Consider the following 25,850-nt stretch of genomic DNA (forward strand, 5'->3'; position numbering starts at 1 on the left):
GATATAGGATACAGAAACATTGTATTTCACGTGGTTTCCAGAGTGCGTCTGTAAACTATTTTTCTCTTCTGATTTTCCTGATTTAACAACGGAGAAAAATATCACCTAATAAAATAAACATTATTGTGCTTCGCGCCTACCCGCTACCACTAACTGCCATTTGATATGGGTGCAACCTGTGCAAACCGCAGAGCTTTATCTTATACGAACTTGGACTGGATGTTAACTACTTTGATAAATTCGTTGTGTACATGACGTTCCTTCTTCAGACTGCAGAATGCCTCTTTAAATACCAAGGGTATACAAGACGTGGACTAACAGCTTCATCCGAACCACAAGAATCGAAGGTAAGTAGAAAAGCATCAACAATTCGAAGTGAATTGTGCAATGTCTCGAAAAATTATAGATATATTTCATGCAAGAAATTTAGTTATTGGAGAATTATTTCTAGGGATACCTTTAATCATAATATACATGTGAGGGTGCAGTGCCTCAGTGGTGGATAATAATCGTGTACGTGCTATAGTTACTAAATATCACAACGGATAAGCAATACTTATTCCCCAATTTTGCAAGTCCGTAAACAGGTTTAAGCAACTAACAGCTGTGGACATCAAGAAATAGTTTGTTGGTACAAAAATTCAGAAAAGTTGAACAGAATTAACAGGAGTGTAATGCAAAATACTCAGTGCCTATTTATTTACAGTTTTTGGAGTGATAATAATACTTAAAAAGATTTTGACTAGCATCACGTTATACTTGAGAATGATTGAAATACTGTGTAGACTAATATCATAAACCTGACTGGCAGTTGAGGGTACAAGGTAGAGTTTCGGGAATTGTGTCTGTGAGTTTCCTCGGTGTTCTTCCGTCTCCTCACATGTTCTCCTTCCATTACTTAATTTCATATCATTCACTTTCATTAATCATCCTTTAGCCTTCCTTTACCCAAATGACAAGCGAAGAATGTAAAACGTTGAGTGATAGCGATAAAACGGAGAAGTTACTCATTACTCTCAATTTTGATGTAGTTACTTGCATTGGTGGCAATAAAAGGAGAACTGAGCACTACTCGTCTCGGCTGACCTCGGAAAAGCCCTGCCACACCTCTATTCTCGAGCTAAGTAACTACTCTGCATCTGATATCAATAAAATTCAGACTGCTCTGTGGTGCGAGTAACTTCTCCAAATTTGTAGAGCAAGCTCAGTAAGGGCAGCTATAAACTACGAGATAAATCCTAGGAAATATCTTAGGATTTATCTTCGGAAAAATGTTATGACATATCTTGTAGGAAATCCTACCCTTTCTGTGCCATACACGTGAAGAGTTTTCCTATCTGACCGAATGACGTTTATCAACATTGTGAAATAGTTCTATTTAATAAAAGTACAAAGTTGAAGAATTACTACGCTAACAACACTGCACTTCCCACTAATATTAATATCAGGCGCTATATTGTTAAATTGGATACATCTAAGAAGAAGAAGAAGAAGAAAAAGCATAAAAGTCAGAAGGGTTCAGATATACTTTTGGCGCACCACATTTTAGAACATTAATAGGTAAAATTCAATTCTTTGCATAAAAAGACATATTATGCAAGGAACAGAATTAAATTCAAAATAATACACTTTTATTTTACGTTTATAAGTGTAGGTTTACTAGTGTAAAATCATTATAAGTGTTTTACTACGGATGAAATAAGTGTTTAGCAGGAGTCCAGCTATTTTTCGTAAGAAATATTACAATTTTGGTAGTTTCTGTTCGCATTAGTTTAGTTAGGTTAGTACTGGTTATATTATGTTATGCTAGATTATATTAGTATAGGGGTATATAATTTTGCTTTTTTTCTATTAATAAGGTTAGTTTAATTTTATTAGGTTAGATTTGGGTATGGCGTGTTAAATCTAAGTACTTGCATTTTTCATTTCTCCTGTAAATTTTGTATTACTTACGTTCTGTGGACACCTTCAGTGAAACATTTACCTAAATGAGTGCATAAAAAAGATGACCGGCTATTTTCCACAACCGGTGTATTTCCGAACAATTTACAGAAGCTATAACTTATGTTTACAACTGGAGCGCTACTAGCCTGATATCATGATAAGTGCTATTCAAACTTATATCATTCCTAAAACCCACTCGTATTCACTACCTTCGCTGACGCGCCTGCTTCCTTCGGACGCACCCCCTCGCTAACGCTCCGGTCCCTATTTCACCCTGCTCTGAGTTATTCGTGCCTTTCTGTGGCAACCTAGCACAGTTTGGTTTGTGTTTCTTGCACTATAGTTTTTACACCATACATGCGGACGCCGTATTTATAGGCAAATTATATATATATATATATAGTTATATAGTTTTTGAATAATTGCCTTTGATGGTCCCCTTGAATTTTATCTATGCCATATAAGTTATTTTCATGTCACTTAGCGCAAAATCATTTAGGAAATAATAAAAAGGAAATGAGTGACAAATAATAATTTTTCAACAATTATTACGAGTGGTGCACCAAAAGTAAACCTGCGCAATCAGAAGATAAATAAACGCACAACACACTGAATCAGTTGTTTGTTTTCACTTGTTTTCACTTTCTCTCACCTGATGTCGCTTAAATTGAAATCTTACAAATTTTCTTTCCGAAATAGAGCATGCTCTAAACAAGAGAAATCTCATAGGATCGTTCAAAACACAGGAAATGACATGCGATTTGATGCCATACACTTTGAGATTTTGACTCTAGGACAAATCGTAAAGAGATTTCCTAGGATCTATCCTATAGTGTATAGCAGCCTAAGTGACTCCGTGCGAAACATGGCAGAGTATATGATTGTCCTGCAGCGTAGAAAAACTTATAAACTGCATAGAAATGTTACAAAAGGTGATTACAAAAAACATTATAGGTTCATGGAAAGAAAATGTAGAGTGGTTAGCACTACATTCTTTATTTTTATATAATTTTTTTTTAAGGAGAATCAATCGAAACTCGGGGTAGCGCACTAAGTAAAGACGAAAAGATGCGGGTTTTCTTGCGTTATGTGAGTGATCCGGAACTAAAGGTCGGAGTATCAGAAGATACTTGTGTGGCTCAAAGTACTGTGTCTATGACTATTACAAGTGTAGTGAATGCGATTATTGCGAAACCTGAAAACTGGATTAAGTTTCCGGCAAGTGTGCGTAATATGATCTACCCAACATTGTTAGGGTCGTCAAGTCTAGGAGGCCTAGGTGGGCGGGTCATGTAGCTAAGTAGAAATGCTTTCAAAGTCTTGACTGGAAGACCAATCGGAAAACGACCATTAGGAAGACCTAGTCGCAGATGGGAGGACAATATTAAGATGGATCTCGCAGAGATTGGAATACAAAGTAGAAACTGGATGCAGTTAGCTAAGAATAGAAGTCAGTGGAGAGCTTTTGTGAACGCGGCATTGAACCTCCGGGTTCCATAGGCCATATAGTTAGTTAGTTTTTAGTTAGTGCGTAATATACAAGCAGCAAAGGCAGAGTGGCAAGAACAATATACATTTTCGGATACTATCGCAGCACTTGACTGTACACACATGGCAATGAAGAAACCTATTATTTTTGGAGACGAATACGTTAAATGTATTTTATGTCAAGGCGGAAGAGGAAACTTGTGGTGTGGAAAATGCAATCAGATGGACGTGTTTTATGACGTGACTGGTTGGACTTTTTTTCTTTTTTAAAGGGAAAAAAAAAAGACCAAGTGTCTGATTTCATTCTTAAAGCGAAACAATCTACAAGGACCTTGGACAACACGTGATTTGCGCTTGTCGTGTTAATCGTGGCAATGCTGTATTCGAATGAACATCCATCAGCTCCAATAGGTTCGTTCCCATAGTTTCAGTATTACTTTCTTGTTTTTCACGTTTTTTTCAAATCAGTTTTTTGTTTTATTTTCGTTCGAATATTAAAGATTCTCTTTTGTATTTATGCCTCGGTCATTGGTGTATTTGATATTTCGTTCCAATTCACTGTAATTGCTTTCAAAGCTTTGGCTTTCCTTCGTTTACTTTCTGGTAGCTGTGATTTCGAAGGTACCACTGGAAACTCTTTTATAATATTCACAAATGTATTTTGATTGAAACTGTCGTTGCTACTTGTCCCTTCCATGACGTTTAGGATATTGCGCCATAGGTTAACCAAACGAAATGACCGCCTCACAGATGGGAGAAATGAAATGAAAATAAAATCTTTAAGTTTTACGTCCAACGCTTATGTCGGTTAGGCTAAAGGAGACGGTGATGATGAGTAATGAATGAAATGGTGAAATAAGGAAAGTGGGAGAACCATGAGGAAACCCATGCACACGGTATTTGTCTACCACAAAGTTAACTTGGCGGTGATTGGGATCGAATCCGGGACCCCAATGGGAGAAATGAATGGAATGAATAGGGGGGGATTAATGGGGACGTCAGCAACGAGGCTATATGTCCCTGTCACGACCATGGGGGAAATGATAATCACTTCTTTTATTGATACGACTCACTGCTACGCGCAGAGGAAACGCAAGTAAACGTTCATAAATCTGGAGCAGTCTCGACCTGAGTAGTGGTTTGTTTTATTGATATGAAATTGGGGGATGAGGTTATTCCAGGTGTGGTTACTCCGATTCTCGAGCAGGACTTCTCAAAAGTAATTACTCATTTTTATTGATATCACCCATTTTGGCTGACATCTGCGTAAACTAACCGACATTTTCTGAAATGCCTTACCTACATGCAATTAGAAAGTGAACTTTAAATTGCCCTAGTTTCCTGACATAGACACAAGAAATTACGGTTGATTAACTTTAACAAAATGGATCCAAACTTCCCTAATGCTGAGTTAACTCGATCATACTCTACTCTACTTTTCCTTACCCCATTCTGCTCTACTATGTCCTATACTTTTAAAGTGGGCCCTACTTATAGACGTGCAGCTAAGCATGCATAGTAAAGTTTCCCCAATAAGGTGATAATGGAGTAATATTTGGTGCAATATAACAATAGTTCATCACATTAAAAGAGCTCTTTCGTGGCTAAGCGGTTAGCGAACGCACCTTTGGCGTGGGGGAACCCAGGTTCGATTCCTGGCGGGAGCTCATGTGGTTTGGATCCCACGTTAAGCTGTAGGTTTACGTCTCGTATAGCCTCGCTGCCGAAAGGGATGCTATACTAAAAATCAAATCAAGTCATTATTATTATTATTATTATTACTTTTCTTGTTTTAAACGATTACCCAAGGCATTCCAGGCTATTATTACCCCGGCACATGCCCAAATGATCGTGTACAGATGGATAATACGCACTCAAACTGATGTGCACTGGAAAAGATTATGTGCTACAAAATCATATGTAAGTTTTAGCACTTGAAATCGTTACACACTTGTAATTTTATACTTGTAAACATTTACTACTAATTTCCTACATCGTGTAGAAATACTCCGTCGATGGAAATCAGTACATCATATGCACTCATTCATTTTAACCGTAATTGCAATAGTTTCACACTTGTATACATTAAAATGAAATCTTTCTACTGAACGTCCCACAATTGCTCTGTCAGGTCAAGGAAGACGATGATTAAGGCAAGTGAATGGTTATGGAAGACTTGGTGAAATGAAAATGTGGGAGGAAACGAGAGTATCCAGAGAAAACCAACGAACACGATTTTGTTCACACAAACTTACATGGTCAGGGAAAGAACCAGGAACCGCACACACACACCAGACGTAAGCGCTCTACCACTGAGCCACCGTTCGCCCTTACTTGTAAACACGTTTCCTACATTGTGAAAAAATCCGGGGTATGTTTAGTACAAGGGGTCCAGAAGCACGTATAAAACGCAAAATTTACAGGAGAAATGAGTGATGCAAGTACTTAGACGTAACATAACGTAACCAAATCTAATCTAGCCTAACATAAACTAACGTAAGCTAACCTGAACTAGCCTAAACTAACGTAATATTAGTAGAAATAAGCGAAATTCTATCATTTTTTGGAAAATTATGCGGGAGTCCTACACTAATATAACATAAACTATACTAACCTAACGTAACCTAAACTAGCCTAACCTAACTTAAACTAACCAACCCTACCCTAAACTAACCGAATGTGAAAAGAAATTACTAAAACTGTAACATTTTTTAGAGAAAAGACCTGGACTCCTTCTGCTAAACATAGGCCAAAAATCCTCCAACAGAGGAATAATATCCTACACAATTCTCTTTCATATGCATTCTCTCATTTTGACCGTAAAATTAACATTTTTAAGACGGATTCTTAATCAATTCTCAATTTTTTCATGTGTGAATGTTGATACATAACGAATATGTGTATATGTCAACATGCTTTAGTTCGTTAACCATCATTCTTTTTTTGCGAATCAACAAATTCATCTGTACATCTTAATAAAGTGCACGAAATAGAATGTTTAATTGAACGTCCAACGTTATGCCATTTTCAAAAATACAATAATAAACAAAAATAAATGTTTGGCACAATATGTGAAATGAGGAGGTAGAAGGAAACAGAATAACCTTTTGAAAATTACATAACCACAATGCTGTCCACTACGAATTCCCACAATCTGGGTTCGAACCGTGGACCCATCGTACCATAGGTAAGCGCTCTAGTACTGAGCCATTAGATCCCTCTGCATAGGTAAGGATATATATCATCAAAGTTAACTTTTTAAGACATTAAGATTCTTTCAGTAATTATATATACGTTAATTATGCAGTATTAGGACATAAAATTTTAATCTAAAATTAACTTGGAAGTAAAAAAATAAAAAATACTACGCCCAAGCCATAGCGCTAATCTTTAACATATTTACTATACTTTATACGCCTACTGACCTACTTAGGATAGGTAACTTATGATACTTCTTTCTCATACATTATACTTACGTAATTCGAATTACCAATCAGTACTTCTCAGCAATATTCGCATCACAGCTCTCAGCTTCTATCTTCAGTTCCTCAGCGGGCTGCACTCTTCATTTGTTTTATTATTATTTCGATGCGTTTCATCATCTTTGCCAAATCACCAATTCAGAAAACTTTTCTCGGAAAAATTGTTATATCTAAGAAATTGTAATGAATTGATATGACTATTCATCATATACTCCTTTACCGCCTTATGCAGAGTCGTTTTGACGTATGATTAGCGTCATACTAAAATTCTGACTGCTGCAGGAGACCTATGTTAGTCGAAATCTTTAGTATAGCACTAATCGCGCTTCAAAACGACTCTGCATAAGGCCCTTATTGTTTAACTTAAATTAATGAGCAACTATTTTCAAATATCTGTGAACAAAATTTATCAAAATTTGTTGTTCTTTCGTTATTATCACCAAATAGATTTAAATAGCTCTACCATAACGTTTAGAAGACAAAGATAGTCATTCCGTACCAGCGTTCGCGAATTCTGCATACAAAAAAGCAACGAAAAAATTGCAAATAAAAGTGCTATGCCTTTTCGCAAACTAACACAGAGTTTGTTTTGCGTTGTCGCAAACCTTTAGGAATGTGCTCCGAAGTGTAGATTCTCGCTCTGTTTCTGTATTCCATTGTGGAGAGGCACTAACCTCGTGGATGGATCTGTACTCAACGAAACAGGTGTGCCCACAAAGGGGGGCTATGACGCAAACTGCGCCATTGAAATATTTGGGGGGTTAAAAATCTGGTCAATGTTCCGTTAAGGGGGTCCAGTGTCTTTGACACCACTTCTTTCTATTGATTTTCGTTTGATTACATAATATAACGTTATATTAGGTTAGGTTAGGTCAGGTTAGTTTAGGTTAAGTTAGGTTAGCTTAGGTCAGGTTCGGTTAGGTTAGCTTAAGGAGGTCCAGTGTGGTTTTGGACCCCCTTAACAGAACATGGACCAAAAATCTATAAAAATATGCTTGAGGGGGTGTAAAAATTATTCGAAAAGATTTTTTTATGGAAGACAATTGAGGGGGGATGCGTCATGGACATGAGAAGGGGTGGGCACCACTGCAACGAAATACAACAGAATTAACTGAAAAAATGAAATGAAATCTATCCGCCTTATGCAGAGTCATTTTGACACATTATTAGCGTTATACTAAATTCCTGACTACTCCAGGAAACATATGTTAGTTGATCTCTTTAGTATGGCACTAATCACGCGTCTGAACGACTCTGCGTAAGACCCTAAAAATTTTACGTCCCACAATTATGCCGGCTAGACTAAAGGAGACAGAGGTGATGAAAAATATTGAAATGAAGAAAGTGAGAGGAAACGGAAGAAACGTCCACCCACGCGCACAGTGTTTGTCCATCACAAAGTTCACTTCGTGCGAGCTAGGATCGAACCAAGGATCCCATGCAAAAAGAGGTGAACAGTATTAAGTGTATTAAGCTAATGGAGTTTTGCTTTATTTCTTCTACCATTGATGATTTACACAGTTTGTAGAAGTACTATATAGTTTTCTTTAATTGTTTTGTGCAGAGGTATACTAGGTTTAAATGTGGCACAAGGTTGAAAATAACTTGTAAATCTTTTACATATATAAAAGGGTCATTCTCACTTAACTCCGGCACGTTATGTCCAACTGCATAGAATGTTCAAAATTTAATTGATCCAGTTTCTATTTTAAAGGGAGACAGGATAGATGCTCCTAATCCTTGGAACAGAATTAGCAGAGAAATATATCTCAGAGTCATTTGAAAATAATATAAAAATTACTAATTTTGTCCCATAAGTTACCAGTTCCAATAGCATTTTTAAAGTTTGAAGTAGTTATTTTACATTGACAAGTATGAGATGAAAAAGAGAAAAACATTACGATCGTAATCAGAAGTTTTTTTATAGAAATGAAAAATATAAACTTTCTTTTTAGTCAGTATTTTTTTTTTTTTTTTTTTTTTTTTTTTTTTTAAGAAACCTCTGTTCTGTAATTTTCAGTCATTTAAGTTACTCTTTGGTTCTATGAATCTTCAACACATAGCAGGATTCAAAATACAACTTGACGTGGTTAGTTTTGTTCTCTGAATGTTTCATGCTTCATGGTCAGGCCCGTATTTAGGTAAGTGCTATTCTGTGCTCGAGCACAGGGCGGCAGAATTTAGGGGGCAGCAAAATGTTTGAATTCTTTTTAAGATTCACAATAAAGTAATATTTAAAACTAACAACCCGCAGAGTTCCGCGCAAGCGTGAGAAAATATGTTAATGTGTTTACTTCGCTCTAATTAGCATAGTTACTAATAAGCTAGTTTATCTGATTATCTTTCCGACCCCCACCCCAAGAGGCGAGGATAAACTTGAACATCATGAAAAGTGATACCGTTAAACTCAGCGACATCGAAAACTATGAATACAACACTAATATATCAGGGGTATAGACAGGGGTGTAGCCAGCAGGTTTGTGTAGGGGGGGCCGGTCGTTTTTGAGGGGGGGCCAGCTACAATGTACAAAGCTAAAAAAAAAAGGTGTTGCTGTTAGTGTTTTTGAAGCCTGAAAGAAAGGAAAATTTTGGTTTTCTTCTGGAAAACTAAAAACACTATTTTAGCTTCTTTTTCTTCTTCTTCTTCTTCTTCTTCTTATTATTATTATTATTATTATTATTGTTGTTATTATTATTATTATTATTATTATTATTATTATTATTATTATTATTATTATTATTATTATTATTATTATTATTATTATTATTATCCATAAATTATATTCAAGATAGTTTTTATTATGCTTAATCAAGAACTACTGCCCGGGACCAAACGCTATACTTTTGTGCATAACTGTAAAGGTAACCAAGAAAGTTCTGTCCATTTTCGTGGAGGTCTGTGTTCAATTGGACCTCACACCGTGAGTTGAATGCGAGTGGAGATAAGGCGAACGTCAGTTGTTGGTGTGGGTATATCCAACATACTACCTGGTTGTAGCAATTCAGACACACCGTGAACTGCGTAAAGACAGAGGGAACATGGGACATCCACAGAGCATCATAAGAGCATGTATGCTAAACGAGTTCAAATGGAGGTCAAACGCCGCTGTAGCGGGACAGAAGATATGCCAGGCCTTTGGTGAGGGTGTCGTGACGACGCGGACATTGCAGCGATGGTTTAACAAGTTTAAGGACGATGACGAAACACCCGAAAACACCACGTGCCAGAAGACCAACACATGTACAAAGAGGAACTGGGATTACAATTCAGTGTGTGGAGAAACCATTCGGCAGCACATCCATCAACTTGTGAAGCACTACAAGTTGGGTCAATGGGTCTCACATATTTTGACTCCGGGCCAGAAGGCAACGCGGCAGTCGCCTGTGTTTATTTACTGTTTCGGAGCCATTTCTGTGATTTCGGAGTCGTTGACATGTGATAAAAAAGTGTGTCCTATACGAAGCTCCACGGCGCCGTCATCATTGGTTAGCATCCCATGAACCGATTTGAAATAGCCGAAACCAGCACTGTACCAGAATAAGGTCCTTCTGTGTGTTTGGTGCATCGTGCATCGGGAACTGCTACAAGCTGGTCAGAGTATCAATGCAACTGTGTAGTGTCAGCAGTTGAGCCGTGCTCAACAAAAACTCAAAACTCTGGAGCCATCGCTTCTGAATTGCAAATGGGTCCTCGTTTACGGGACAACGCTAAGTCCCACGTGGCTAAGATGACTCAGGACACCGTTTTCCGCCTTGGATGGAAAACAATATTGCAACCACTATATTCCCCGGGTATTGCACCGTCCGATTATCACCTGTTTCATTCTTTGAACAATCACCTTAGAGGACGCCAGTTCAAATCCCTAGTAAAAGTCCAAAATGCACGTGATACTTTCTTCGTTTCACGGCCCACCAAGTTCTACCGCGATGGATTCCATGGCCTACCAGAACGTTTTCAGAAGGTCGTCGATGCTGATGGGACTATTTTTGATCTTCCAGGTTAGGTGGCATATCAATGTTCGAAGGTGGTGGGTGAAAAAACAACAAAACTTTTCTTGGTTACCTTTATATTTAAATTTAAGACCTTGTATACAGAACCTATCTACACAAGATTGATTTTCTTTGAAATTTCCCTTAATTTCTTTACGGTTTCCTGACAAAAATATTTATTATTCGTGACTAAAAAACATAATTATTTTATTACACTGAGTAGAAATAAGAGAGAGAGCGAATGAAATACAAATTGAATAAAAACATTGTTTCTCACCAAATTTTCCATCTTCTATGTCTTTTAAAACACTTGTTAAAGCATATAAAAATATACTGTAGTTACAAATCAGTTTAATACCTTTGTTTTATGGCTGTATTTGTAGTACTTTGTTAATACGTTTGTCTTCAAACTGTCAAATATAAATCGCAGTAAATTGTGTAATCTGCTGTCACAAAAAAATGTATCCTATTTTTCGATCGGTATGGAAAAAAACAATATTTCTCCTTACTATTTTACCATAAATTATTAATTGTCAATAAACTTTGTTACTTTTAAATGAATGAAGCGAGATAATTTTACTATGATGTTTTAAAAGCTGGTCATTTGGGGGGGGGCAGGAAACCATTTGGGGGGGCCCGGCCCCGATGGGCCCCCCCTTGGCTACACCCCTGGGTATAGAAGCAAAACCTGCTAAATCTATTTTTAAGTTTTGTCAAAAGATGAAACAAAAGTGACTAACTTATATTTCAGAATTGTTGAACAATTATTTTGTTTAGTGGTCACTGCTTAACGCAGATGAGTCAAATCTACCACTAAACAAAAACAATTGTTCATCAATTCTGAAACATAAGGAGGTCAATTCTTTTTCGTTTCCTGACAAAATTAAAAAATGGATTTTACAGGTAATGGTTCTATACCCCTGATATGTCGTTTTCGATTACTTTTAAAAACTCGCCCCCTCCCTTGGAAGTGGGGTATGACCTTGAAGTTGAATTGGATTAAAACCATTACCATTCATCTCAGCAAACCCAAAGTCTATGAATTCAACTCCAATATTGCTCGTTTTCTGGGGGGTGGCAAATTATTTAGAGCACAGGGGCGCAAAATATATAAATTCGGGCCTGTTCATGGTCGTTATACGTTTTTGATCTCGTGGAAGAAAACATGTAAATGAATGCATAAGTAGGTTTAATATGTGTCACGTAATTACCAATGTTTCAGGACTGTTTATATTGCTAACATATTATACTTATTAGGGAAGCTATCCAACTCCTCGATGAGTATCGCATTGAAACGTGCACAAGTGGAAGGACATGTTGAAAGATGAAAACATGCTTACTCCGAAGATTCGCAACGTCATCGAATAGGAAATATTATGATTTTTCTCCATAGCCCCTGCAAGTTATGTACTCGGGTCATACATAACTCGAATAGGATATGAATCTGATACAGTGGAACTTGTTTTTATCACGAAGACAAATGTTGCAACGTGTGCGTGGATTTCCTCGGTGTTATTCTGTTTCCTTCCACTTTCTTCATTCCACCATTTCACTCAGTGGCGTAGCAGCTGCCCCCGCAACCCCTGCAGTGCGGGGGGGCCCGACGTATAGGGGGCCCCGAAGTCTTTAGATGATTGAAGATTTAAAGAAGTAGAACTTCAATTTTACTTCTATCGGCTTTACAACTAGGGCCCCTTCTCTATACTTTGCGGGGTTGGGGGGGGGGCGCAAAAGTGTGCTACGCACTGATTTCACTCATTTCTCATCATCATCGTCTCCTTTAGCTCTCCGGCATAATTGTGAGACGTGAAACTCAAGGATTTCATTTCATTTTCATTTTACTATTATTATTATTATTATTATTATTATTATTATTATTATTATTATTATTATTATTATTATTATTATTATTTTATTCTTTCATATTAAAATATAAGAGATTTTTTAAAAACTATATTTTAATAATGCAAACGAAACTTAATTTAAATGTAATAAAGAGAACATAACTTTTTCTGCGCTCTCGGTATATATTATCTACAAACTAGCAGCGTTCACCCCGCTTCGCTGCGGTCACCCCGGAACGCAATAAACTTTGTTACTTAGATAATTTTTACTTTTTCGCTTTCAAGTGATATGATAAAAACCATAGAAGATTGCAGTAAATGTTAACATTATATCGCCTGTCATTTATGTTAACCCGCCCCGCTTCGCTGCGGTCACCCCGGAACGCAATAAACTTTGTTACTTAGATAATTTTTACTTTTTCGCTTTCAAGTGATATGATAAAAACCATAGTAGATTGCAGTAAATGTTAACATTATATCGCCTGTCATTTATGTTAACCCGCCGAGTGACACGGTCATGCGGGTTGCATATAAATACGTTTATTTTTACCTATGATGAACTAACAAAGGATTTGTACGTTATGGACACTTGAATGGTCAATTATCTCAAGACACTGGTAATTAAAAATTAAAGTGATATGATAAAAACCATCTAGGGTCCAAATCCTAATAACCCCCCAAAAATGAAAGAAATTGGTTCAGCCGTATTAGCGTGATGAGGGAACAAAGGATTTGTGCGTTCTCTTTTATATATAAGATAGGTAGGTACTGCGATGGAAGAAAATGGAAAATTTCAATGTGGAATCTGATAAGTGTTTTAGAAGTTATTTTTTTCTCTTTCTTCTACTAAAATCTGAACTTTGTTTAGCACAGTAATTGTACGTAGGCCCTACATGTCAATACGTTACTTGCTTGTCACATATGTACATTGTAGCAAATTTCCTTCAATATAAGCCGTTAAGAAATATTTGTTTCACGCCATAATGCACTAAAACTTTGACAGGTTTTGGACTAGTTTAGATGTGTACACGGGACACTTTCTGCAACCAAGAATGATACTATTCTCATCATAACAATAGGTATCTAGGCTATCACATCCACTACTAAACCTAAGTCTCTACAAGTAAGTTTTGGCGGGAAGAAATTAAGAAATACCGGTCAAAGTAGCCCCGGGGTGGGGCTACTTTGACATCTTATGTATTTGCTGCATAAGTTCAAAGTTACTCAACGTATGGAGTTATTTTGACATGGAATTTGTGTAAAGTGTATAAAACACTGTTTCGGTCATGTGTAAGGTACAGTATGCTGTATATATGATATGCACGAAATCTTTATTTTGTTGTGGTACATCAGTATACACCACTATACAACTTTTTCTAAAGCTTTACTTTTAACATCTTTTACTTTGAACATACACGGTGCATTACCTTACATTGTTACTTTATTTTTTACTCTACTTTATTTTTTTTACTTTACTTTACTTTTAACATAATTACATATGCACCGGTATGTTATCTTTACATGTAACAATGGAAAGAAAAACCTTAGTCGTCAACATCACAGTCGTAACAAGCATACTGAGGATTTCTTGATCCACCATTACACAACCCACACATCCATTTTTTGCACAGGACACATTGAATCCACTCTCTTCCACCCTTGTACTTTCGATAGTCACACATACAAATGGCAGAGATGTTTTCGTCATGGCCTTCTATCTTCCTTTGTAGGCTTCCTGCTCGTGCTTGCTCTGGTGCTTGGTCCCGCTCTGGATTTCTGAAGAAACTCTAGGAGACTTGTGTTCATCTCTCTCTCGACCTGTGTGCATCGCGCACTTTCGGTAACTTTGAGAGCGGAGCTTCAGCGTTGAAGGGAACAAGACCTGTAGCGCGGAATCCTGCCTTCAGGTTCTCGCCTACGGTTTGAGCCAGGGAATCCATTAGTCGGCACAGTAGACCAGGAAAGTGTTCCTTGGGAATCGATCCTTTTCGTCGGGTCTCCTTCCGCCATGACCTCAGTACGGCTCTCCACTTCCTCTTTAATGGCCCATATACACCCACGTCTAGCGGCTGGAGCAGATGCGTCGAGTTGGGTGGAAGAGCAGCCAGGTAGATATTTCTCTCCTTGGTTTCTTGAATGACAGCAGGGGAGAAATGGCTGGCAAGGTTGTCTCCGATAACAATCTTAAGGTTAGTCGGTGTGGTGTTCTTTTCGAGGTGTGGGACAAGAACTTCGAAAAACCGCCTCTCGAACAAGTTCATGTCGAACAACCCTTTTGGATTGCTTGTATACCTGATCCCTGGCGGGCCTCCTTGTGTCCAGTTCTGGTAGAGTAATTTGGACCTGTATACAACCATTGGAGGCAGAAGTTGGCCGTCAGCCGATCCACAGAACATGATGCTTGTTGACATTTTGGAATGTTCCGCCACCCGCTCAACACGTCTATGTCCCCGAAGAACAATAACCTTTATAGCTTCAAAATCATCCACGACACAGGTTTCGTCGTATTTGTAAACATTCCTAGATTCAGCATTTTTTAGGACAGTGGATATGTTCTGAAAGAACTTCTTGACCTCTGGCTCTCCAACTTGTGCTCTTGTACCCTTGATGTTTGTCGCCAATCGTTGACGTAAGTTGTTCCTTGCAGCGGACGCCTTCACGTAGTCGGGACCTGGGACGTTGCTCCTTCCTATCCATTGCTCCACAACTCGCCCCTGCTTCTCCACATACTTGGATGTCACCTCACGAATGTCGCTGGATGTCAATAGAAAGCCCCAATCGGTTGCCGTTGCTAGGGCGTTGGCAAGCATTTCCTCCTCTACTTTTTCAAACAGAGGTGGATGCCCGGGCACTCCCATGTGCCTACCGTGGACTTTATTAAGCAATGTGGTGCGCGGGATTCGGAATGTCCTGCTGGCTTCGGCCTGCGACATCCCCTTCTTGATTGCATCCAACGCTTGCTCAATCTGCTCGTCGGAGAAGTTGCGATACTTGCGGGTACCTGGTTTTCGTTGGTAATGCCTCACCATTTTTTCCGTGGTGTTAACTGGGCCTGACGCAGATTACGGCTAACACGTGCTATTCGCTTCGAAGGACTTACTGTAATGCGCAGTTGCTTGTAAAGAGAAAGAAAGGCAGACAACATTTAACTCCAGTGTCCAGTCTGCAGTACTAAAAAAAAAATGCGTTCTCTATCAAACAATAGTCTTACAATACAACAATGGTATCGGTATCACAATATTTGCCAGTGTTTCCTTCTTTCGGCATTCCTTTGTGTCCTGTGTGGGCCTTACCGGTATCCATTGTTCATTAAAGAAAGTAACACTGACAAATTACAGAAAAGAATGAAAATAAAGAAAAAATACGGAGACCCGAATTGACTGACCCGACCCGACCTGTGACCCGAACCGTGATCCGACCTGATTGACCTGACCCGACTCGACAACCCGTCCCGACAACCCGATCCGACTCACCCGACCCGAGCTGACCCGATAACCCGACCCGAGCTGACCCGATCCGAGTCGGGTCAGGTCGGGTCAACCTTATCCGTTTGAGAGCACTATGGTCACGACACTGGGTGAACGCCAAAATGCACTCCCATTGGGAATTAAACCCGGACTACGTGTACCGAAGTCTTACACGTAAACCACTAGCTAGATCGAGCGGGGGATTTGTATATGCATCTTAATGAATATTTGGCACTTTTGAGGTTTGGTTATTTCTTTTTATAACTGATACCAACGTCCGACGTGGGAGAAATTTATTTTTTTCTTGCTTTAGTTCTATGTGACGAAATTTTTCTTCAAGGTCAGTGTTCTCATCTGCTCGGACGGCAGGGGGTCTTCTCGGAAGGCAGTAGCAAGAGTCTCTTGGCGGAGACAAAAGGAAATCGTTTAACTACAATGATTAGGGTTGAGGAAACAGGAGAACACCTGTGATTTTTTCCAACCCTTCAACTTTCATTCCAAAATAGGTTCTTATGATTCCGGGACCCATGCCACTTTGATTTTTCTTTCTCGGTAATTAAAACGTATTTTACAGTATATATAGTTGCAAGTAAGAAGATACATAATATGAATTTTGTAATTTAAAATTTAAAAATACAGTATGATATTTAATTATAAAGTACCGGTACCAATTTTATTTCATCACTTTCAGCCCAACAAATAAAATTCAAACAATTCGCTCCCTGGGTCTTGGTCATCAATACTGCGTCTTATTCTTTGTCTTGCACAGTCAAGTCTTGGTCCTGCATTTCGTAGTCTTGGTGGTCTTACATGCTATACAAGAGCCAAGAATGCTCGCCTCATCGGTACAAATGAAGAGCAAGTGTGATTTTGTTTATGGTCTTTCATACTATACGGAAAGCAAGAAAATACGCTCATCGCTACTTGGTGATAACCAAAACAAGGCCAAGAGCAAGATTACTATGCAATTCGTCTTGCATATCCAATTTTTATCTTGTTCTTGTATCGATGTCCTTGGGCTTGGTGAAATAAAATGAAATATTCAGTTTAAGGCCCCTCGATTCTGCACCGAGGCTAAGGGATATGGTGACCATGAGAAATAAATGAAATGGTGGAATGAAGAAAGTGGGAGGAAACAGGAGAACCCCGAGAAAACCCATTACACGGCGTTTCTCCACCACAAAGCCTACTTAGCACAAGCTGGGATCGAACCATGGACACCATGTACCAGAGATGAATTCTCTACCACTGAGCCACCGCAGCACTGCTTGGGCTTAGTCGTCCATATCCAATCTTTCTTTTGGCCTTACTTAAACAACTGGTAGTTTTGTTCTAAATCCAGACTCCATATTGGCGTAGATATTAATATTACAGTCGATTGGTAAAATCAATATTTCACATTTAAAAATTAAAGTACACACAATTACAAGAATAAGCATTTACCATAAAAGCACTATCTGCAAATGTTCAAAATAGATTTATGGTTTCTATAAAATCAATTGAAAATTGCTATTTTTTTAGGCAGCTAGTGAAAAACAGCAGTTTTCGACTCCAGCCGAGTTTAAGCTCAACCTAAACTCAGTTGACCAAAGTGAACTGACCCGACTGACCCGACCCGACAACCCAACCCGAGTAGTCTGACCCGACAACCCGACCCGTTTGAGAGCACTACATAAGATTTTCTTTTTTTGAGCTTGTTTACGACACGTTGATATATATCGTCAGAGTGCGAATTAGATTATTCATTTTTGGAGGGAATAAACAGTGGTGGATCTAGAAGTCCTTATATTATATATTGGGGGACAGGAAGGATATTGAGAGGGGCTAGAAATACAATGGGAGAAATCCCTCATCTCCTCCGGCAATTCGCACCGTGGACACCATATCAGCCTTTATCTATGAAAGTATATGCAACAATTCTCACAGGAAGCACGAATTGCTCATCTGTCAAAGTAGCCCCGTTTTACGGCATATCTTGTCTAGTTTTGGCAAACAAACCACTTTCACAAGCACAAAGTAACTCGCTTTACTGAAGAAGCGTATACGGTAACATACTGTGACATGAATTATGACATCTTTCTAAAAACGTTAATTTTTCGTAAAATGGAGATGAAAAGTATACGCCAAAACATGGAATCCTTACTGAGAAGTTTTAACGATCATAACAAAAATGTTCTTTTTGTTACTTATTGAAAGTCATTCCTGACTTTTTCTTGCATGACCTGCCGGACTTAAATGAGAATGACCCAAAAAATACATGTATAATGTTCTTGCATAACTCTGGAACGTCTTTAGTCATTCTAACCAAATTTGCCACGCATATTATTTACAAAATATCGGGAAGAGTGTTGTAAGGATAAGACTAGCACGCCTAGGAAAGAGTTGAGAGGAGGTGACATCACAAAAATGATCGAAAATGACTTATATTAGTGACAAATCCACAGATTTCGGGATTGCTGTGGTAAATAGTAACGGCTTGTGCTTGGTGCCATTTAAGTTCAAATTTAACCACCATTAGCACCCTTGGAAAAGAGGAATGGTGACATGTAAAAATAATTAAAACTGACCGATATTAGTGTCGGATACATAGTTTTCGGATTCCCTAAGTTGATTGCTGATATTTCTGATGCCTTTTAAGTTCAAGTTCAGTCCCCAATGAGATAAGACACTCTCGGCATACCTAGGGGAAATGAAAGGTGAGCGATAATGAACGATATTAGTGTCGAATCCATAGCTTTCAGAGTCGCTGAGATGAGTAATAACACCCCCGATGCAGTTTATCTCCAAGTTTATCGTCCATTACCACCGCTGAGGAAATGGTGGCATGTGAATATAATCGAAAGTGACCAATATTAATGTCGAATCCATAATTTTCGCTGTGCCTAAGTTAATTGGTGACAGTTTCGATGTCTTTTAAGTACAACTTCACCTTCAGTGGGAGTAAGAGCCACATTTCTGAACAGGAGAATCCCCAGTCAAGCGAGTTTGTGGTAGACAACTTCGTGTTCGTTAAGTTTTCAGGATTCTCCTGTTTTCTCCCACATTATCATTACACCATCATTATTCTCTTTCATTAGTCATCCGTCTCCGTTCACTAAAGGACATAATCGTAGGATGTAAAACTAGACATTTTATTTCATTTTAATCTCAAGCAGTAGGGATTGTGGGAAGGTACTATATGCACTACATCCTGATGGTTGGCCCTAGCTAATTTGCAACCCAGTGTAATAGCATCATTTAATATCCATTCCTTAACTAGAAAGAACACGTTACTTCCTTATAATTTTAGTAGCATTAATGACAATATAATATTCAAGAAATAAAATAATAATAATAATAACTACTAATAAGAAGAGTTGTATCGTTTGTAGGAGAACGTATAAAGTTACTGTGTGTTTGCGAAGAGGTACGAATATATTGCTACGTCAGAGTACTGCATCGAATTGAAGACTTTGGGGCAAAAACCCGACAAGTCCAAAAAGCGAAAATGTAAAGGGATAGCTTCATAAGGGTTTCTTCTCATCCGATTTTCTTCAAACTTGGCACATATATGCTAGACCGAAAATAAATCGACACGTATTTTTTTTTTTTGTTTCTTTCAGAAAGTAGATTAAGGGGAGCAAAGGGCCCCTTTTCAAAAAAGGCCCCCTTTGATTAAAAGAGCCACATTAAGGAAACGAAACTCTGCTGATGCAAAGATGACTTCAAAGTAGGAAGTACGGGTTTTGTCAGTTTTGCGTGAAAAGGGTTGCAGGGGCAATAGCCTCCTCCGAAATGACAAAGGACACCGCAAAGTCATTACGGAAATTGGATTTCGGTAGAATTGCTTGACACCGTAATATGTTGTAGATATTGTAATCCTGAAAATAGTCTTAATGGGCATAACCAACAATCACTGATCATTTGGCCACTACAGGGCCACTTTTTTGAAAACAGCAGAAGATAGTAATATTCTAGATTTCGATGAAAATGACTGAAACTGTGATATGTTGTAGACGTTGTGATTCTAAGAAAAAGTATCAATAAGCGCAATCACCAATCACTGATCGTTTGTCCATTACAAGGTCGCTTTTTTGGAAACAGAAGATAACGGTAGTCTAGATTTCGGTGGAACTGCTCGACACCATGATATGTTGTAGATATTGTGACTCTGAGGAAAAGTCTTAATGGGCACGACTGAGCGTTTAACCACTACAGGGTCGCTTTTTTGAAATCAACCGAAAATAGTGATGTTCTGGATTTTATTGAAAATGGCTGAAAGTGTGATATGTTGTAGATATTGTGATCCTGAGAAAAGGTCTTAATGGGCATAACGATTAATCACTGATCTTTGACCACTACGAGGCCGCTTTTTTTTTATGAAGCTGAGACGAAGATATTCTGGATTTCGGTCAAAATGATAGAGACCGTGATATGTTGTATATATTGTTATCCTGAGAAAAAATCTCAATGGACACAACCACAAATCACTAATCGTTTGGTCATTACAGGGCTACTTTCCTGAAAACTGCCCAGTGTAACGATATTCTGGATTTCGGTAAGATTGAGTAAAATTGTGATATGTTGAAGATCTTCTCAGCATGAGAAAAAGTCTTAATGGACACAACCATCGAATTACGACCGTTTGGCCATTAGAGGTCCAGATTTTTTTTAAAACAGCCGGGTGTAATGGTATTTTTGATTTCGGTGTAAATGAATGAAACTGATATTTTGTAGACGTCGTGATCCTGAGAAAAATTCTCTAGAGCTTTCCAGGGCTTTCCTTTTTACCGTAAGATGAACATATGAATTTTTTCTATGCTTAAATGATGTTGGCCGCTACTCTCCCCATCCCTTTTCCGTGTTTAGGATATGACTTTTCAGGTTTCATACAATTCTACCAAAATTCCAGAGTATTCTTACCTTCTGCTGTTTTAAATAATATGGCCTCGTAGTTGCCAAATGGTCACTGATTGGTGGTTGTGTCCTGTGAGACTTTTTTTTTTTTTTTTTTTCAGGATCACAATATCTACAACATATCACGGTTTCAAGGAATTCCACCGAAATCCAGAATACCGTAATCTTCTGTTTCCAAAAAAGCGACCTTGTAATGGCCAAACGGTCAGTGATTGGTGGTTGTATCTATTGAGACTTTTCCTCAAGATCACAACGTCTACAACATATCACAGTTTCACTTATTTTTATCGAAATCCAGAATATCACTATATTTTTCTCTTTTCAAAAAAGTGGCCCTGCAGTGATCAAACGATTAGTGATTGTTGGTTATGCCCATTAAGACTTTTTCTCAGGATTACAATATCTACAACATATTACGGTTCTAGTCATTTTTACCAAAATCCAGAATGTCGTTATCTTCGGCTGTTTTAAAAAAAAGTGCCCCTGTAGTGGCCAAAGGGCAGTGATTTATGGTTGTGCCAGTTGAGATTTTTTCTTATGAACAAAATGTCTACAACGTATCACGATTTCAAGCAATTCCATCGAAATTCAATTTTCGTAAGGATTGTGCGGAGTCTTTTGTCATTTCGGAGGAGGCCATTGCTCCTGCAATCCTTTTCTCGCAAAAACGACAAAATCCTTACTTCCTACTTTGAAGTCATATTTACATCGGCAGAGTTTCGTTTCCTTAATGTGGCCCTTTTAATCAAGGGGGCCTTTTTTGAAAAGGGGCTCTTTGCTCCCCTTAACCTACTTTCCGAAAGAAGAAACGTGTTGATTTATTTTCTGTCTAGTATATATGTGCCAAGTTTGAAGAAAATGGGAGCAGGAGAAACCCTTGTGAAGCTATCCCCTTTACATTTTCACTTTTTGGACTTGATGGGATTTTGTTCCCCAATGTCTTCAATTTTCGTTGACGCAGAAACGTGATTTTTTTTCTTTCTTTGATTTCATGGTCAATTGAAATAATGGGAAATCCTTCCTATCGAGTTTCAATCATTCTAGTCCCAAATAAGTACAAAAAATATATTTATAGTACACAAAATTGAATAATATTAAAATATGTTAGACCCCTACTTTAGACAAATATTAGCATCAATTACTCTTTTCTCTGGGTTAAAATAAGAAAAACAATAGTAATATGTTCCATTAGTCAGTCATTTTTACTATTACTAAAGCGCTCTCAAATCGATAGAAACAACGAAAATATAATGAAAAATCAGAACATAATAACTAATTTATATAAATAAAAATTAAATGTTACCATTGTGAGCTGCATTTGGATTTAAATGTTATCGGTAGTGTCACTGTTCATCTCAGCGATCCCGAAAGCAGTAATATCCGATTCGACAGCAATATATATATATATATATATATATATATATATATATATATATATATATATATATATATATATATATATATATATATATATATATATGCCATTTTCGATCATTTTTATATATCTTTTCCCTCCCTCTTCCCTAAGTTTCACCGTCAAAGTGAAATGATAAAAGCCATTCCAGACACGAACCTCAACTATGTTTAAAATTTGATCGAGATTGGTTAGGTGGTTTAAGAGTTATTAAGTCACATAGTCACTTTCATTTTTATATACGGAGATGTTTTGTTGGACTCTAGCTTCATGATGATGTTACAGTACTAAAATTTACTGCCTCGACCGGTCTATCCCATATTACATTCTATTTCTTTAGTAGACTACTGTTATTGCTTGTGACAGTAGCAAGTGGCGAACTAAACAACTTAAAACTTATTTAGGTTTGCTGTGGCTGAAACTCGATGGGAAGGATTCGCCATGATTTCAGTTGAACGTGAAAAAAAGAAAAATCACATCGCTGCGTCGAAGAGAATTCGATGCGGTACTTTGATGTGGCAATATATTTGTAATCCAAACTTAATTCTTGACAAACATACAGTAACTTTACACGTTCTCAACGACACTGCAACTTTTCTTATTAATAGTTATTACTAGCAGATTATCCGTTCTTCGCACGGGAAGAATTCATTTCATTTTGGACATAAAGGATAATGAGGCCTGAATTTGGATTTAAACTCCATCGGAAGTGTCACTGTTCGTCTCAGCGACCCCGAAAACTATAGGCGACACTAATATCGGTCATTTTTGATCATTTTAAAATATTTTCCTCCTCCCCTCCCCAAAGTTGCACCGTCAAATTAAAATGATGAAAAACCATCCCAGGCCCGAACCTCACCTATGTTGAAAATTTGATCGAGATCGGTCGAGTGGTTCAAGCGTTATGAAGTCATAAACTTAGTCACTTTCAATTTTATACATTAGATTAGTTTAACATTATTCCTAGAATTCTATCTTGTCATTGGGCACGTTATTTCAGTGGTAGAGCGCTTACCTCTGATGATTGAGGTTCCTGGTTCGATTGCCAGCTAAACAAGTTTGTGGTATACAACTTCGTGGGTTTGCGTGGGTTTTCTCGGGGTACTCCAGTTTTCTCCCACAATTTCATTTCACCAATTCTTCCATCATCATTCACTTGCCTTAATCATCCGTCTCCCTTAGCCTAAAGGGCATAATCGTGGGACGTTAAACGGAAAGATTTCATTTCATTTCATATACATTGCCATTAACACTATTAAAATTATAAGGGAGTAACGTAACGGTATTTAAAATTGAGGTTTTTAAGGTATGTTCTTTCTAGTGAAGGAAGGATATCAAATGATGCTATTTCACTCGGCGGCAAATGTAATGTATATAGTACTTTCCCACAATCCCTAGCGCTTGCGATGAAAATGAAATGTCTACTTTTACGTCCTACGATTGTGTTCTCTAGTCAACGGAGACTTATGAGTAATGAAAGGAAATAATGATAGTGTAATGGGATTGTGGAGAAAACGAGAGATTCAGAAAAATCCAAGAACACGAAGTAGTCTACAACCAACTTGCGTGACCAGGGATCCCCTTGCACCAGAGATGTGGACTCTACCACTGAGCTACCGTGCTCTTCAACTGCTTGGGATTTAAATCAGTCCATAATTAAGGACCGTTTTAACAGAACTCAACAAACGCCATTTACAAAATTTTACAGGAGAGATTTTTTCAAGTTGATTCAGAAGATTTCAAAAATTTAATACTGCTCATCCATGTAGACAGGAATTGATGAAGGAATAATTGAGGTTCATCACTAACGACCTTTATTGAAGGGGGGAAAGTTACAAATTAGAAATGTTTACAAAACCCAACATATCCATTTTTTCGTGCCTGTTTCTTCTTTATTTTATTAAGCTAGGTTTTATAAATAATAATAATTGAATCCAATGGCCTCTTAAATAGATTAAATTTTGTAGATAATAGCAGAATAAGAAGTTAACAATGTATTAGTAAATTTATATTTTTCTTTTGAGTAAACACATGAACAGAAGTTTCCACACTAAGAAAATCTGTTTCCCACATCTTAAACCTATTATGAAACTCATAGCCATACATTGAAATGACAAGTAAACCAATAGTACATAATACAATGTTGAGATTTTTAAGGTTGTGTGGAAACAATAAAGGAACACAAACCTCTTTAATGTAAAGGTTCTTCATAATACAGATTTTTGTCTTCATATCACTAGAGTCCCTTTGTACAAGTTTTGAATATTAGATTGAATATTAGATATTAGATTGATTATTTGAATATCTAAAGATTCCTCTGAATCATTGTCAAAATAATAAGACATCAATTTCTTCATGTCATTAGCTTTATTTTTGCTTACATGATTCACTGATGGAAGTTGAAACGTTTCAAACATTATTAGAAGCACCTCTCTTTCAAGGTTTAAGTGCCTCAACGTCTATCGGTGAAGCAAAATAACTATTTTGAGAAAGGCGTTGTGTCCTGATCTCAGGTCTTCTTACATAATGCAACACTATTACATTTCTCTTTTAAAAATTATGTTCTTAGTTTCAATCAGGCTGTATAAAAGATATATTAGTTGAGTTTTGTAGTATATTGAAAAATGGAGATGTTGAGTTTTGTGAAAATTTGCTATTCAGATGCCTTTTACAACGGCAAATATTCAGTTTTGTTGTATCTTCTTTAGTCATTATGAGAGGCTCATATTAGAATACCAGAATCCGTTAAAAAAAACATTTGGAGAAAAATAACTTTCTTTGAGTTTTGTTAAAACGGTCCTCAATTAGTAAGTGATTAACCTCCACTTGATTAAAAATATAAACCGAAAATTTCGTAGAAAATACGTGTATACAATTTTTGTGAATTGTAACGAAACTGATATATATATATATAAATAGAGAGAGAGAGGAACTTCTTGGTTTGTACGTGAGGAAACTTGCAACATAAGGTGATTTTATTTAACACCATTTTCCCTCCTTATTGTTGACGGATTGCAACCGAGAACATGGAAGGTTGAGTGGAGTCTCATTACCAAGTTTCTTTAAAATCGGGTAAGTGCTACGAGCTGTCGTGAAACAGGCAGACAATGCAAATACCTGTTGCGTCAAATCGTAAAAGCTCACTTCAGTAACATGATAAAGAAGGACCTATTCAGTGAGAGGTGATGTTTCATGATGATCTGTGCATACGGTCATTGCACCAGATTAAAGTCTTTTCGTAAAATGACAATTTCAGCAAATATTATTTCTTTCTTGCACAACCTCGATGTTAGATAAAGGTTACAGCAAGAGCAATCAATCAGTC

The 25,850-nt window shown here is 37.5% G+C and overlaps 1 protein-coding gene across 2 annotated transcripts in view; it reads right to left on the reverse strand.

The window, feature by feature from the left end:
- Positions 1 to 7,119, reverse strand: part of LOC145694867 (NCK-interacting protein with SH3 domain) — a 52,826-nt gene extending 45,707 nt beyond the window's left edge. For both annotated transcript variants that reach the window (XM_081771569.1, XM_081771568.1), the window contains exon 1: positions 6,909 to 7,119. The gene's annotated coding sequence lies outside the window, so the exon portion shown is untranslated. The remainder of the gene's footprint in view (positions 1 to 6,908) is intronic.
- Between the last annotated feature and the right edge of the window lie 18,731 nt (positions 7,120 to 25,850).

Source organism: Thermobia domestica, chromosome 9 (genome assembly GCF_964235325.1).
Source record: "Thermobia domestica chromosome 9, izTheDome1.hap1.1, whole genome shotgun sequence".
NCBI classification, from domain to species: domain Eukaryota; kingdom Metazoa; phylum Arthropoda; class Insecta; order Zygentoma; family Lepismatidae; genus Thermobia; species Thermobia domestica.